Below are 17265 nucleotides of genomic sequence, written 5' to 3'. Positions count from 1 at the left end.
AAGCCAGTCACGACAAGATAGCGTCCAGTTGAATGGGCAGCTGTAAGAGATAAGTCCTCAGGAACAGCCGTGGGACTGTCAGCTTCTTGATACTGGTAGTAATCAGAAGATGGCGAGAAAAGGAGATACAGAAATTCATTTATGATTAATATATGCATGGCTTCATCATATTTCATGTAGCATTTAACATATTAATCTAACTTGAGAAATATCTTTATAATAAGATAAGAGACACGAGATGATTATCATTCGAGTCTAAAAATGATTGTATAAGATTAGAAAAAAAAGGCTCGATAAAAAAGTTTCTTGTAGATCCAAGATTTTGAGTTTGACAATTTAAGTATTTTCAAACAAAATTTCGACTTTTTGTTTGGCACATTATTCTGACAAAATTCATCGTTTTTAATTGTGACATTTCGTTATTCGAAGTTTTTCAAGCAGGTGTCATTCTCATTGTTAAGCTAAAAGTCATGGATTATAATGCCACGGCAAGACTATACTGTCAATTGCTCTCAAGTGAAGATGTAACCCACTATATGAAAAGATGAAGAAGAATATGCAACGCCACCGAGTTTAACGTATAATGGCTGACCGGTATATAAAAATAATCGTGTAAGATAAACTCTGTCGTTACTGAATTAATAACCCCGAAAAATTAATTGAATAAACGAAGCTTAAAAAAAATTCATCTCAATCTAAAGAACAGGAATATATTATCCAATTTGCGAAATTTAATGAAATGGACTTTACACGAATTTTATCGTGGCCTTTTCAAGATAACGAATCTCGTGAATGACATTGTCAGCTGAGTCAAAAGTCATAAAATGGCAATGCCGCACCTGAGGTGTCGCGTAATTTCCTTTATCCCTTGCAAAAATTTCTTAATTCGTACAAAACGATCATAGCGGATCGTTGACCGGTAGATGATGAGGCCCTTGAAGCAACCGGAGACCCATCCTTGGGTGGCCCATTACGAAACCTCAATGACAACAGATTATCCCCTGGTCTTAAAAGACTCATAAGGCCTCAAGTCCAGAGACCTTGGGATACAAACAGCGTCAACTTTCTTTCCAAGCAAATCAGTGGATTTCAATTTCCTCTTAAAATTCATTTTCATGAATTTCATTCGATCACAACATTCATTTATCACAGGCCCAGAGAACCACGCCGTCACATATTTTGTACACATAACGAGATTCCCTTTCATTTATTCCAATTACCATTCATTGGCGCGGGCCCATTTTCACGTGAGGCCCTTTCGATTCTAGCAAGAGTCCATAATAATGCTGCAACTCGGCTCTCCCTGTTTTTATATTTTTTTTATCACCCCCGCTCATCCTCCATCACTCACATAAAAGTCCTTTGAAGCTGTGCACAATTTCGCACAATTTCAGATTGGCCACACTCACCGCTCTGGGTCCGGTAAGGCCCATAATCCCTGTCAACTATCTTGTGTCTCAATTCGCTTTAGGCTACGGCTCATTGATTTTTTGTCCATCCTCCAGTCTGCGAACAGGAGCTTAATAAAGGACGAAATCCTGCGGCATTATGGCAAACCAAAGAAACCGGAGAATCCTTAGGGTGAATATACATAAGTATAGACGGAGATACATTCAGTGACATGTGTGCGGTAGCTATGTTGGTAAGTTGGCCAGGAAAGGAAATTCAGGAAAGGACCTTCATCCTGATAAATGACGTGAACGTTCACAGGAGTCGTTAGAATAATTGCGCGCTTCCAGAAATACGGGAAGTGGACGTGTACCCGGCATGAGAACCGGCATGAAGTTGGAAGCGAAGGAAGGAACGAGAACGAAGCGCAGACGTAGAGGGAAAAAAAAAACAGAAACTGGTAATCGTCCAAAGCCTGAAAAATTAAGCGTGAGTGTCGGCCGCAACGAGGCAGCGAGGTGGGCTTAAACGGTGCGACTGATAAATGAATAGAAACTGTCTCGAATAGAGGGTGGAAGTAAGAAAGAAAAAGAAAAAAAAGAGGGTTAAATAGGGAATACCACTGAATTTTGATGAATAGTCAAAAAAGTTAAAAAAAATGTTGTATCCTACCAAAACTAAAAATAATTATAACAAAGTAAAATTGAAAATTCTTGGAAATATGAAAAAATTTTAATCAACGCTATATTCAATCTCGTGTAATTTTAGACGAATCTAGGAATTTGCATATCATTGTAAAATAATTCAGCAAGCGTTTACTCCATAAGGTATTGAGACATCTTATAAATGAAATTCGCGATAAAATTTCATAACGTGTATCAAGTTCAAAATCCTATCGAATAATAAATGTAATCATTAGCACAGTAATCGGAGATAATAACGAAGCGTTATAAACCATCATTCGATGATTCACAACGATACCATTAGTCTTGAATTCCCGTCAAGATTTGAATCGTCAGAGCGGAAGCAGTATCTGAAAAAAAGACACGTCCTCTGCAAGGGGGATCCTCTTTGCGTAAGGCTGACTTTCTTTTTTTCTTTAAAATGATTATACGAAAACAGGGAAACGCGTGCTTTAAAATGGTTAAAAGCCAAGCTCAGTTGACTGAAGTCAGTCTGGTATTCGAATCGTTGTAAATGTGTATCGGAGTGTGTCATGGAGGATGCCCGAGGGGGCTGCCAACCGAGGTAATGACTGGAGCTTCCTGCGTTGAAACTACGAACGGGGACGACCCCATGCAGGATATCCGACATTTAATCTGATTTCTGGATTATACGCCTGCGAACAAGCGATAGATAACAATAACGTTCGTTCGTTCATCTCCATCCCAGTAATAGTATTATTCTTCCCTCGTATTATCTCTCCCACCCTTTCTCTCTCTCTATGTATATATAAGTTAGCTATATGTAAGTTCTTCCTGTTATCCTAGCGCAGGTCACAATTTTTATTTTACTTTTCACTTTTTAACCGGATGCACACGAAATGCCTTCCTAGCCACTTCCGATTCCGGAAAAAGAACTACGACCTAGATACGACGTAACGGTAACAAAAAATTTTTTGAATTTAATAATTTTTTTTATAAATTCCATACATAATTCACATATGACTCCTGTCGAGCTTTAGCAATATAATTTAAATCGTACGAAAATCAAAGCTAATTTTCCGTGTGAACGAAGCTTAAAGAGGCACGGGTCGTCGCACACGGCCGCAACGTTATTGGTGGGGATTGGCGTGCGTCGTGTACTTCCAGGCGGATGTCGCTTTAACGTTTCACCATTTATTCCCAGGAAGAGTTTACAGTAAAAAATCCAATATTATAATTTAACATGTAATTATGATAATAACAATTTTTTATCTCGTAATTAAAAATTATATAATACCGATAAAATATTTCATACTCAAGGACGATTGATTTTAATTAAATTTTTTTTCTATCTCAATTTTCACCGTTGGACACCAAACAAAAAGATTCTTCAGGATGCAGATGTCTTTCTATAGATACGACGGTCTTCGATTCATTCAATAAAATCCGCCTTAGTCGAGGCAGTCATGAATGATACTCGCTATACCTACTACACGGTCAACGTTTCATAATAGAAGTATACGGTGGTTGCCCATGACACGTTCACATGACCCTTTTCCGCGCGTTACAATTCTCATGAAACACTAGACATGTGTGTGAATGGGATACGTGTCGTTACAATACTTCCGGTGGATAGTTACTCTCCACGTGAATGAAATTAGAACGCGAGCAAAGATATACGCGGAAGACGAGCTGTAAAAATCTTCATAGAACTTCATAGGTGGGAATATAAAATAATTACAATAAAAACAATCGAGATAATTTTTACGATAATTTCAATTCGAAATATCAAAATTTCGATCTCTCATATCTACGATTGAGAAGAGTCGCTGTATGAATTTTATAAAAAATTTGATTATCACGAAAAAAAAAAATTCGACATTCCGCAAAAAATTCGAGCCTCCAAAAATTGTGTACTCGGCATTATTACCTGTCTAGCCGATAAAGAAATGCTGATAACGTATTTGGTAGGGACGTCAAAATAAAAACAGGCATATATATACCTATTGGCCATTATGTTAGCTCACACGCATAATACCAATGCGCACTATTGCGAAATTGCATACGTATGGTTTTTCGCGAGTGTCGTTGCATTCGATGAAACGAGAGACCATAACCTAACATAACCCACGTTGCTTGTTATTTTGCAAGACTCGTGCTGCAAAGCCACGTGACTAGATATATCGCGCTATTGTGAAAAGTAACATGGCGCTTCGGATGATGTCGCCCGAGCTTGAGTTACTACCTTGCTAACCGGAAACGGTGAAGAGAATGCAAGCGGACGCGGTAGCGATAACGATAATCGCGTGCGAAACTACCGTCAAACGCTGCGTCTCGTATGCAAACGTAGATACGGCTAACTAAAAAGTTCCACGTGGTAAGGATAGGCATAGAATAAAACAAAAAATGGATAAAGTTAAACGATTGAAAAAAATAACTTTCCTGAGGTAAACAGCAGTGGCTAATCAAATAGGAACATCGATGATTATTTCCTGGTAAAAAAATTAATAAATAATATCTTTAGCTCGTATACACGCACGCTAATAACACATGGCACAATACGAGATGATTGCTCGTCGGTAATTGCATGTTTATACGAACGGGAGAAAATAGAAGAAAAAAATGAGAGAGAAAAAATATTCCGTTGCGGAAAGTTAGCGGTGGCTGATAAACGATAGTCAATAATCTTTAACGCGATATCCAAAGTCCGCGGGGTGTCACATGAACGTCAATCCCGTTACTGCGGCGTGTTCCGAGCTGGGATCATCAATAGCGACAGCTCCCGACAAATATTTTATTTGAGATATTTGTTATCGTTTAATTGCCAGTCCCCCGTGGAGCGTGGCGCAATAGGTCGCTAAGAACAGTGGATCCCGATACTAGAACGATTACGAGGATTCTCAAACACTGAGGGTATACGGATCGATCTCGTGTTTTTATGCCAAGGGTTTATCGATACGTTGCAAGAGAGAGAGAGAGAAAGAGAGAGAGACAGGAGGGGGCGGAGAGAGAGAGAAAAATAAATAATAACAAGTCCATTGCAGTAATAAGAACTTTGTTATAATTTTCCAATGCAAATCAATAGAAGTGAATATACGTCGTGTTGTGCAAGTCGCGTGATAGGAATTCTTGAAGGAAAAAAATATAATACAGCTTGTTATTAATATATGTACATTTATATCCTATGTATAATATATACCTGTTGACGTATTTAGGCATGAGAAATATTGAATACGTGATAACATTTGTAAATTTCGGTTGATATCGTTGAAGTGATAGACGCCCACAAATTAGCCAGGTCAAGAGTAAGGTATTATCGATAAGTGCCGATAACAGATAAGCAATCGGTACTTGCTTCATCAAATTTTTTATTTTCATTTTCTGCATCTACGGTGCAGTGTATAGAGTGCGCGTGACCGTATAGGTATACATATCTGGTATCGCGATAATTCTCCACCGAGATGTTATCTGCTAAATACGAAGGTTATCTGTAATCGTGTTTGCTCGTAGATGGAGATTACATATTTTTTTAACACGCCGATAATCACCGGATGGAATCTCTCGGCGAAAATATTCTCGTGCAGGAGAACGAAGAAAGTTGCTTTGCTTCCTATGGACTGTATCGATTGATCGAAAAGATTCGATGAAAAGATAATCCCTCGCTGGATGCAAGGATAAGTTTTTACGTACGTCGATCCAATTAAAAACAAATTTCTAAATTAAAAAAATTATTTAACGTACCCATAACGGAGAATCTAACAAAGTCGTTAATCTGTATGAGTCTTTGTCGTGGTTTATCGTTAGGACTTGAAAAGAGGTTCAATGTAAATTGACATAAGTGCGGTCACGCGCGTGACCGTAGCCACGTGCAGACACGGACTAACGAAAGCGTAGAAATCAATAGCCACATATAATACATGTAAGTACATTCCGTTTGCACGTGTCATTACGGAAAAGTAAGGAGAATAACATTTGCTCAGTCAGTTAGTCTCTGGAATACGAGAACCGGTAGAAGTTGAACGAGTGAATGTAAGAAGCGTGTGAGTCGACATGAAATTTTGGAGAAGTAGAAAAAAAGGAGTGGAGTCAAGAGAAAAAAAAAAAGTATTGAAGCATAATATTCAAAAAAAAAAAAAATATAAAGAAAGGAGAAAATTTTGAAAGCAGACGAAGGGTGGTGAAAGAAAAGAAAAAAAGAAAATATTACACCTCTTTAGTTGTGGACGATGTTTGGCCCCTAGTTAGCGGCTCTACGGGTCTTACAGGCTATAGTAAGTACAGCTGTATTTATCAGGTTGCCACTACGTGGCAAGAATACATTATACAAGATCGATTCTAAAATATGTGGTTTTTGAACCTGAGCGAACGAAAATCATGTGGTTTTAAAAATCCATGGACCACTTTTTATGTCTGGACTATAAAATTTTATCGTACGTATCACAGTACACGTGCACAAAAATTCTGAATAATCAAATCGCGAATATCATTTTTTTCGATGAATAAGTAACGGTGTACCGATTACGTGGAATAATGATATTTACTTTCTTTATCGACAGCCTCGTGCCTAAAGCACCGCACGTGTGTTATAACGTTTTCGGCCACGTGCGAACGTACGCAAAATTGTGCTCGACGTGGTCGGTGCGATGAGTTTGAATTTGGAATTTTTTTTAATTGGACCAATCGCACTCATATTTATATACAGTAAATATAAAATAATTGGCTGGGTGTCCTGTGAAATTTTGTTTCTCACTTATCATATATGTATATTCTATATACTTAGAATGTCAAGAATTGCGTCATACCAAGCGAACGAACTTTCTTTCTGGTACCCTATGGTAATTTACGTTTGCAGTCCACAGTAGGGTTTATCTTGCAAAGTTAATGGATACCACGTGGTAACTATCATCAGGGACTGTGGGAACACCAGTGCGAGTATCATCTCTTGGAGTGACTCGCTAAAATTATCCGAGCGACTGTCTCTCGCGGTAACGTTGGATATTAAAGCCACGGCGTATAAGAAAAAAAAAGAAAAAAGATAGAAAAAAGACCAAATAAAGAAAGACAGCACGACGGCAAGAGGCCTCGACCAGTTTGCACAATGGCCGAACGTAAGCGGGGAGTAAACTTAGTCGTGTGGAACATTCCTCCTGGTCAGCCGATGTGTTCCTTTATATTATTCAAAATGGACCAAAGTCGCATCTCCAGCAACCATGAAGCATATCCTCCGCTAAAGACAGAATATAACATTTTTTTTCAAAATATTACAATCCCCCACGTGCATAAAAAAAAATTGAAAAAAAAAACCTCGGGTATAAAATATTAAAAAATTTTATTCCCGGCATACAAACGTCTTATATATTTAAATCTTATTCCTCAATACGATACCATAAGTATATACTTGCCATACCTATAATTATACGTTTTCATTGACCTCACGAATTTACGACTTTATAAACTCGCCCGTTTACTGCACGGGAATACCTTTAAGGGTTGCTTCGAATAATCGACGATTCGCATTCGCCGTCGCGTGTCCCCTAGCCGACAAGAAATATCCAGTGTAAGCGTACTATCGTATTTTTGCTTGGGTCCACGGGTAATGAGGCCCCCTTATGTGCTTGTAAGAATGCTACCAGACGCGTTTCGCGCATCGCCGAACGCGTTAAACGCGGCAGCTGCCGTTGTCGCGGGTTCCAGTCGATTCCCGTTCCGGCGGTTTTTTGTTGGTTTTCTCAAAAATCGGTAGAAATCTCTCACGGGAGTCCCGAGCGTGTAGCCACGTTATACATACCTCCCGTAGTGGCCGCTATACGGCCTGTACTCTGTATATCCTATACATAACGCTCTTCCCTTTTGCATTCTCATTTCAGTCCAAGAGAAAAGCATGCACCGTGTCGGAGTCCTTGTGCATTCGAAGTGCACCCGGTACAAAAGCCTACAGGCAGGAAATATAAACGGAATTTTTTATCAGCCGCTCGCGGAGGCTTTGTGTATCGCTGTTACATGTTATTGTTTCGCGTACGTGCGTATGCATTGCGTACTGCCGTCCTTTCATGCGATACGTACCAACTAACAGACATGCCATGCTTGTTGGTGCCGGAGAGTATGGTATTGCCTGTATGGCGGTACGGTAGCGATATGCATATGCGAACAGCATATGTTAATGAAATTCAGTTCGTGCCTTACTATACAGCACAGTAGAATAATGCTTTACGTGGCCAGCCTGTATTATACTGACTAAACTTACGAACTGGACGTTTAACCAAAACTTATTCTGTGGGATGAATATATATATATATATATATATATATATATATATATATATGCATGTAGCTACATGAACGGTTGCATGTTACTATGAATGTTATATATATGTAGAGTACATAGTTTTTTTACATGCTGACCGTTAGTCACGCATATGAAATTATACGAGATTCTTTCTTACACGACCTTTTACGAATTTCGAGGATAGAATGCACCGGATCAAAGATACCGTGATGCGGTCGGCCTTTATGGTTAATATACCATCTACGCACGTCAGTTAGGAAAGACCCCGACCGCGATAACGTTTAATCTCGTCCTCTTGGAGTTTCATGTTGGGCCTATCTATCCGGCCGAGAGTTGCGAGCTGTATCTATTATACGAGATTTCTTGCTTTAAGGTCGGGAGGTCACGTGTGCACTCTCGCAATCAGTAGTGTCATGGATTGGTGGGATCGTGCGAAATTTTTACTTATCAGTGTGTATATACAGGGTGTTTCTTTTATCTCTGCCACCCGAAATAACTCGGTAATTATTGATGTAACAACAGAATGTTTCAAACAAAAGTTGTACGGTGCGGAGGGGGCCACCAAGTGCGACAAATTTTTTTTATTTCGGTGGAGGCGTTGACGCACATTGAAGGTCACCTCCACTTTTTCAAATAGAATGGTACATTTTTATTTCAACCATCTTGTGGAGCACCTCAAGCCGCATAAAAAAGATCAAGGGGTCAAAGTCGTTCAAGGTCATTCAAAGGTCAGTATCGATGATACAATCAAATCGATAATTACCGAGTTATTTCGGGTGGTAGAGATAAAAGAAACACCCTGTATATAGCATAGATGAACCATTGTATTTATGTATAACTATTTCGGATGCACGCTGTAGCTGATGAATTTTTTTTAGATAAAAAAAACTTTTGAAACGTATGTGGTTGTGTTGTATTTTTCTTATAATTTTCTGTGTGTGTATATATATATATTTTGTGTATAAATATATACAGTATGTATAGATGTACCAGTGAGACTTTGATAAGCACAAGAGAAAAGATAGTCGTTGAATGTTTCATAAAGAATCGTATAAAAAGGTTTGTCGAATGTAAAAGACTGCCGACAGATTGCAGCACCGTCAACGGTCGTATTCACAAGGAGGCGGTATAGAGCACGTCGTGTCGGGTCGCGATTGAGAATGCAATTTTTGAGTGGCGAGGATTGGCTCGAAGAGTGAAGAAAAATGATCGCGTCTCGCAGCCAGGCAGGAGATTCGTCAAGGATCCTTTTCATGAGATTCGCTCACGAAATCGTCGGGCGATCGAAACCTGCCGCTTTTTTTACGTCGACGCTTTCGCTCTCGTTCTTTCTCTCGCTCTGTGCGCGGAATCGGCCCGAAGGAGAAGTCGTGATCGGCAAAAAGTGATCGGGAGGGATTTATTGCACCTTTCGGATGAGACCAGGGTGGACAGGGCATCGGTCTTACCCCGGTAGATATCTTATCTTGGACATTGTGCCAGGGCCTTAGTACGTATACTTACTACGTTGGCTTCGCCGTGGGCTCTCGATACCATTGCCGATAAGCGAGTACTAGTATCTGATGAACGTGCAAAAACAAAAGCCCTCTCGTTACCCGACCGAGGACGAGTAAACGAGAGAGAGAGAGAGAGAGAGAGAGAGAGAGATAGAGAGAGAGAGAGGAGAAAGTAGAGTGGTTACAAAAATATTTATTTATAAAAATAAATGGAAAAAAAGTTTGCTTGAACAAATATTTAAAAATTTGTCACTTAATCAAATTCAGTGTAATAGTTGAACGTGGGAAGTAAAGTAGATACAGGATTTGTAATGATCATAAAGATATGTTTGAATTTCAAAAATGGTATCAATGAAAAAAAATGTCAAGGGGCAACGACCCTTATGGAAGGGACTGTAAATAAGATGGGGGATTATATCGAAGATCTTTCGAGTAGATACGCTCTTCTTATGTACGGACTTAACTTTTTTTACGCGGCAGTTTTTTCTTCTGTCTCTCTCTTTCCCCTTTTTCTTTTGCGTTCGACCAACGAATCAGCCTCGAGAACTGTTTTGTTTCGCGCATAAAAAACGGACATATTGGTTTTACGTTCTCTTATTTACGATACCATAAAGTCGTCGCGCAACCATACCAAAGTGTCTCCCGCGTGTATGTAAACGGCAGTCAGGCCGTTAATAAATTCCGTGGTAGGTTGCCATGGTGACAAAGTCGACAAATGGCGATATTTACGCCTTCCTTGGTCCGCTACAAATTAGATTGGATATATAACGATCACGGAAATTGGCGGCGGACATATGTGCTCAGGTGCGAAAAGTTGTCGCGCGTAGAACGGAAGAATTGTTTGCGGAATATAAGGGAGAAAATTAATGGCGGGACGATCTTTTATCACGATAGTGCTGCCACCAGTCGGGATCTTTTTTATTTATCACTCTTGGCTGACTTTATATCAATGGTTACACACAGTGTTAGTATCGCTTGAAAGGAGGCGCGACAAAATAAATAAAAAGAAAGAGAACGCTTTACAGAATCTTCCTCGAGTCGAGGAGTGATAACGATCGACATATATTAATCGGCAATTGGTCCTGCCGATATCGCGGGAGGTCGCTTTCGATTGATGTGCCGACCAACGGATAATCATGAAATAAAAAAATATTATCTCGACCAATCATGAATTTAATATTATTTATTGGCTGATCGATACTTGGTAATAAAATTTGTGTAATTATCGAATTTAATTATTCCTTCGTGTATCCGGAGATATTTAACCCCTTTTACTCGGGGTGAGTACTGTTGTAATATTATCAAGTTGAACTACAAGGGGGTTAAGTAATTGTTATGAAATACATGTGAATAGTAATAGGGACTTAATTACGAATCATACAAGTGATAATCATTTCCCGAATAATTTTTTATCACAAGTGCCAACAAAATTTTGACTTTGATCTATAACCTATCTTAACCTAATCTAATCATAACCTTGCGACGATTTGAGTAGTCAAATTGTAGGATAAAAAAAATTATTGACATATTTTTCATATCTTGAGAAAATATTACAAAAACTTGTCTCATACACCATTTCGATATTAACGAGTATAACTTTTTTTCCGTATAATGAAAAATGCAGACTCGCAGCTCGTCGCGACGCAAGGCGTTGCCTGGAATGAAGACAGCGGTGCCGCAAGAAGAGTTATCGCGGTCCGCGGCGGCCAATGATAAATTGCGCATCGCTAAAGAGCCGTAAAGTGCCACGCGGAATGAAGAGGCCGGTCATTATCTTACGGGTCCTCTTTAATTAAAGGAATCCTGCGCTCGTACATACGACGCCAAGCGTCGTTGTCAACGACGTCCAAGAAAAATTCTTCCACGATTTAATTCTCCTTCGTAGAAATGCAATCATCGATCGCGTCATCTTAAAATACAAAATGAATAAAAATTGTGAAAATCGGCGAAAAAATTTTTCTCAAATAATTTTTTATTTTTATCCAGCCAAAAATCTCTGTCACGTTCATACCGTAACCCGTATTGATCGACGTTAATGTTTATTCAAAATAATTAATCTACGTTCGCGCATGCGCATATACGGGTATGTATATTGCGCGACCGCAAAACCAGAGACACACAGACCTACATTGCTCGCAACGTCCAGTACATACTGGGTGTGGGGATTTCGAAGAAGAGCAGTAAAGTCCTCGGAGCTGCGACCGCAGATTTATGCGTAGTAAAGGCAAACCGTCTCTTGGGCCGATCTACCCTCGAGCGTGGTGAACATTAGTTCAGCCCCACTCGGGTACTTACGGATAGTTACCCGCGGCATCGTAAATTATTGCCCACGCCCCGAACTTTTACTGCTACTTCGGTTTGAATCTTTGGCAACGCGACGCCCATGGAAATTAAAAAGAAAGGATGCGCACGAATTTTCGACACATATGTAGAATAAAAAAATAATTTTTTTAATAAAGAAATATTTTTTACCAATTTACCAAACTCGACTTCCTGCTTCGATCCTCGCGTGACTGATAAATGTAAATACGCTCGAGTCAGGTTTCGCTTTATGGTAAAGGTAAGATAAGTAAGTCGTGCAACCGATCTTAGTCATCACTGGACTTTAATGTATCATTATCTTACATCTACAGGCTATTTAAATTGCACTTGCAACGAGAGGAGAGACGAAAGTAAAAGGCGCGAGACGTATGGTGGATGCTGGAATTGAATTCGATATACCGTATAGTATAGGAGAGAGCCGTATTTCTTGAATCTCCGAGGTTCTCCCTTCCCGGTGTGATCCGCGCTGTTAATCAATAAGAAAGCTTCCGAGAAAGCAATTAATATAGTAATTAGCAGGTCTGGCAGTTACAAGCCACCGAGTACCTCCCATCTACTTTAAGCTTTGAGCAATTTACGTACTCGATGCTACTGCTACGCACGTTACACTCGTAATCGTTTACGGGAGCCCATATCTCCGGGAGCCACAACTGCCTTTTACTTACTTAACAACAGATCTACAAAACCAAGCGAACTTCTATATCGCAATCGTTAAGTTATACCACATGACTACGTACAATGCAATTGGTACTGCACGGCAACGTGAGAAGACTTGAGTTCCCACAGACAGCGTATAAAACGAAGGAACCTTCACTGATGACCTTGATGTTGATGAACCACGCAATCCAACCAATGGTAACTACCGTACTTAGGATTTCAGTAGGAATCCAGAAATTACAGTAAACGCAAATTGCATTGGATGCAAAATGAAAAAAAAAAAATAAAATCAATTGCATAATAAATAATTACCACTCTCGGTACTATCGGCACATAATTGATCGGTAAGTATAAAAAAAAAATTATTTTCCTAACACTCCAAAAAATTTTCTTATCGATCCAGCCCAATTACGAAGAATCCCCTAGAGGCTTTTTCGAGTAAAAGAAAATCGGAGGACCTCCGATCGGCGGGTCTATACAGAATCCTTTTAAATCGGTGAAAAAAAAATTCGTGGAGGGGTGGATAAAGGAGGAACGATAAAAATAAAAGTCACTCGCTCCTGCGGGTCTCGCGGGAAGGTAAGGGAAGATAGGTAGCCGTAAGAAATATCGACATCGTATAACGCGCGTCTTACAGTTAGCCGCTGGAATACGGCGGATCGTATCTGTAATGCGATCGCTTTGGCACTGTACGGCGATAGCATCATTAACCCTCAGCACACCGAACACTGAATAAGATCTTGTTACGTGATATCTGAGAGCCAGCGGTGCTTCCAGTGCTCGCAGAGCTACGAGAGTCTCTCCTCGAAGCCTTTAACCATATTCTCTATCAGGTATCCACCTTTTTCTGCTTACTATCGTCCTCACTCTCGCACTCTGTTAAACGCTCCTTCTCTCTATCTCTCTTCCTCTCGCTCCGTCCGTCTACTTCTTACTCTGTCTACGGCGCACACAATACTCGCTAATTAAACGAGCAGAAAACGCCACCGAAGATACCAGCTCGCGATTACTTTGTTTTCGAGGGCTACCATGTGACCAAATTAATTGGAGTCGAAGAAATAAATCTTTCAGGGTACCGTAAGCCGGTGGGGTACCATAGGAATGTAATGACAAAGTGAAAATTAGACGTCTCGTGAAAATTATTTTGCCGTCGAATTGTTAAGCCTTGAAATTTTATACACGTGCCTTATGTAACTTTCGTCTACGACGTACATACGCGTCTTAGGATGATGATCCATAGAGTTCGGAATGACCTATAAAAAAGGTACCCAACTCAGCATACAGAGTAACGAGACTTCTAAGCCCATTGATGGATTAGTCGTTAGGTCGCAGCTCGTGCGCGACGGTGAAATTCTCGTGGTGTAAGAAAGAAGCGCTTGAAAACATGCCTCGTGGAATTCTGAAGCTGTGACTGGAGCGGCCAAAGATCCCGAAGAGTGTAACAGATGAGGAAGGATTGAGGATTCGCTGTAGGCGTATAACGTATAACCTGTATCCGCGGATGGTATCGAACGTGCGAGCGTTTAATTGGCACGAGTCGCGCAATGGAAACTCGCGGTCGTGCCGCGTCTTCTTTTTCACGTATAAAGCAACCTGGAATCCTGAGGTTGCTTTGCCAGGTAGACAGGATGCGAGGAGGATACGAAGACACCTAGTGGGACCTGGTCTTATGCGTCTCCAGGGACGAATCGCTCACGTATATTGGTACTTGTGTAGCTATGCTTTTTTTTAATGAGTTAGGTCAATCGAAAAGGGCGTGGTCGAAATGTCGACTAGACGAGAAAACGCGGAACGATCGTCATCTTGTGGAATCTCGAGATTTTCTCTATAGGTTGGACCTGGTTTATCTTGTGGACAGCCAGAAGGTGCTACTGGATAGTGGTAGGGTGGTAACGAGGCAGAATCCGGGAGCTGTAAAGAAGCTGTACCATTATGAGAATCCACCACTTACGTCTAAAGTATGTATACGAGCGTCAAGGTGCTATTTGAAAATACCAGAAAACACGTGAAATTGAGTTGACTACTATTAGCGTTGAAATTTTTATATTTTTCTTCTTCCTTTTTCATACGTCTTTTATTTATGCACTATGCTTCAAAATCTTTGACTGCTAGAGAATATCGCTACGGACTGTCTCGTATCTCTTCGCCTTTACGAGGGAATCGGCTCTTCTGGCTGTGGGACGTCACTTTTTGATACGGCCGTCGAAATTTTATTATACCATCAACGAAACGCGACTTGGAATCTCTACGTAAGTCAGAGACGATATGATGGTTATTTAAAAAGCCCTCGACGATATCCGCGATTTCGGAATTCATTTATATCTCCCTATTATCTATATATTTATGTGCGGTGTGTATATTGAATGCAATAAAAATTGTCATAATTAAAAATAGACACGATATACGTCCGCGTCTTGGCGGACTTCTCGAAACCTGTTTTACGGTCAACAGGTGTGGTCATTTCGAAAGATTGCGTAGGAACGTAAGGCACGAATCTTTGAAAACAGGTGTCTTGTTCGGTATACATCACCTCTAATGACGATCGCGCGCTCGTGTCATTAGATACCTTAGGCTCGCGCTGTTTTGGCGTCTTAGTGTCTGCTTGGACGTAAGAAATTCATAGGTCTGCCTCTTGAGGGAGAGAGATATTTTCTAAGACAACCCGTGGGCCATACATGATAAACAGTCAATCTATCAAATGACATCACCGTAGCGTTATCCTCATTCGGGAAGCAATATCGGGTAAGGATCGGTGACGAAATAAGGTGATGGAAAAAAAAAGGAGAAGGCTGCATGGCTAATGTGACACGCGACATGAGTATAATGAAATACAAAGGCGGATAGCTTCACAGTAAATCGTTACTACGTGTGAATTTCAATGGTTCGACACGGAACGACCGAAGGCGCGAATATTCAAATGAATTTGAATTGCCGAACTCCTTTGTCTCTTTGTTACTCAGGAACGAGCGGCGAAGCACGAATCGTTGGGCGAGGCCTCGCGAGCCATTCTACGTACCTATAATATACTGAAGACAGCCGTGCATCAATTTACTAATTAACGAGCCGTATCCCACTGGTAATTATGGCACAAACGGACGCGCGACGTTGACAAATAGAACGCTGCCACGAAGACAGCCTCGAGTATTTAGCTTCCCGTGTGTCTAACGCGAGCGGGTTAGTATATTCGCGTGGGTAATGATTAACGAGCTCGTTGTTCGGAATTCCTTGATTGGATTCGTTTCTTCTTTATCGTAATTAACTAGCTGGTCCATGCGTTTCCTCCAGAGGATTCCTCTCGAGTATCCTCCACCGTATACCTGTACAGGATTTCAAAGCCATTGGCACACAAAATATTCTTTCGATATTATCGGATCGTCTTTATAATAGGATCTACAAAGCTGTATAATGACCCGTTGGAATTGAATAACCGAGACCTCATTGAGCCGCAAGCTCAGGATTGGTACTTACGAGACTTGTATCCTTAAGTCCTGGGTTATGGTCGCACGATCGACGCATCCTACGAGACCATCGGCATTGTGATCGTAATTGTATCCTTTGCCGTATGGACCAGAACCGGATCATCTGGCACGATCAAAGATCACGGGCGCACTCTCCAGGATGCTCTGTAATTGAAGGTCAGAAGTAGAAGAGGACGATTTACTTGAGTCTCGTTCTCGGCCCTGGCGTAGGATCAAGATAACGATTTATTCGCGATTTCTCTTATCTACGGGTGCCCGTTTAAGTTTCTTGGTTATCAATAGACTTTCTTCTACGCAGCATCCACCGGCCTTGTCATATTGTTCCTGGTGTCTGATACGAAAAATAATTCGATGTTCAGACACATTTTCTCCGGTCGTATGACGCGGACTTATCGTCTTGAACTCATTACCATGTGACGTCATCCTCGGTAAATTTCTATATCGCCTGCATGGAGACGCGGCTGCAGGTTGGAGGAAAGGTCGTCGTCGGGAGGCATCGAGGTGCAGAGTTCCCACACTTCGAAGGGGTCCAGAGAGCTGGCTGGCTGGACTACGGGTCAGAACCACTGTGTGCTTCGAGTGCCGATCGGGATGCTGATCAAATGTTACACGAGTCAGCTGTAATTCTTGTTAGGCTGGACCATGATATTTATTATACATAAAGACGTACGGTGCACGTAGATCCAAGATGATATCCAAAACGATACGCAGCATCTCGCCGGGAATGGTGCGCGTAAAGATCCATGGGTAAAATGATAAAAGTGAAAGTTGCATTTTATTATCCTTAATTATTTTTTATGACATTCATTATCAGCTATAAAGTGGTAATATATTTGTGTCTTTCTTTTTTTTTTTTCATCCAAAAGACGTAAAGTCCGCTGTTACGTTGATAAGAAACAATTTCGCGGAACCTCGTGTAACAGCGTCTGGAAGAGGCTCGAGGCTCGGCGCGTGCAGGACGTGATTGTGTCGCGGCTTCTCTCCTCTCCTCTC

At 40.7% G+C, this 17265-nt stretch overlaps 1 long non-coding RNA gene across 1 annotated transcript; it reads left to right on the top strand.

Moving 5' to 3' along the window:
* Positions 1 to 5988: 5988 nt before the first annotated feature.
* LOC112495052 lies at positions 5989 to 12293 on the top strand. The gene is made up of 2 exons (XR_003061218.1): positions 5989 to 6304; positions 11439 to 12293. It is a non-coding gene; the product is annotated as an uncharacterized LOC112495052 (long non-coding RNA).
* The last annotated feature ends 4972 nt before the right edge of the window (positions 12294 to 17265 follow it).

The sequence above is a fragment of the Cephus cinctus genome, unplaced genomic scaffold (genome assembly GCF_000341935.2).
Source record: "Cephus cinctus unplaced genomic scaffold, Ccin1 Ccin1_scaffold1184, whole genome shotgun sequence".
Classification (NCBI taxonomy): domain Eukaryota; kingdom Metazoa; phylum Arthropoda; class Insecta; order Hymenoptera; family Cephidae; genus Cephus; species Cephus cinctus.
Note: the sequence above shows the minus strand (reverse complement) of the source record. Positions and strands in the feature narration are given on the sequence as shown.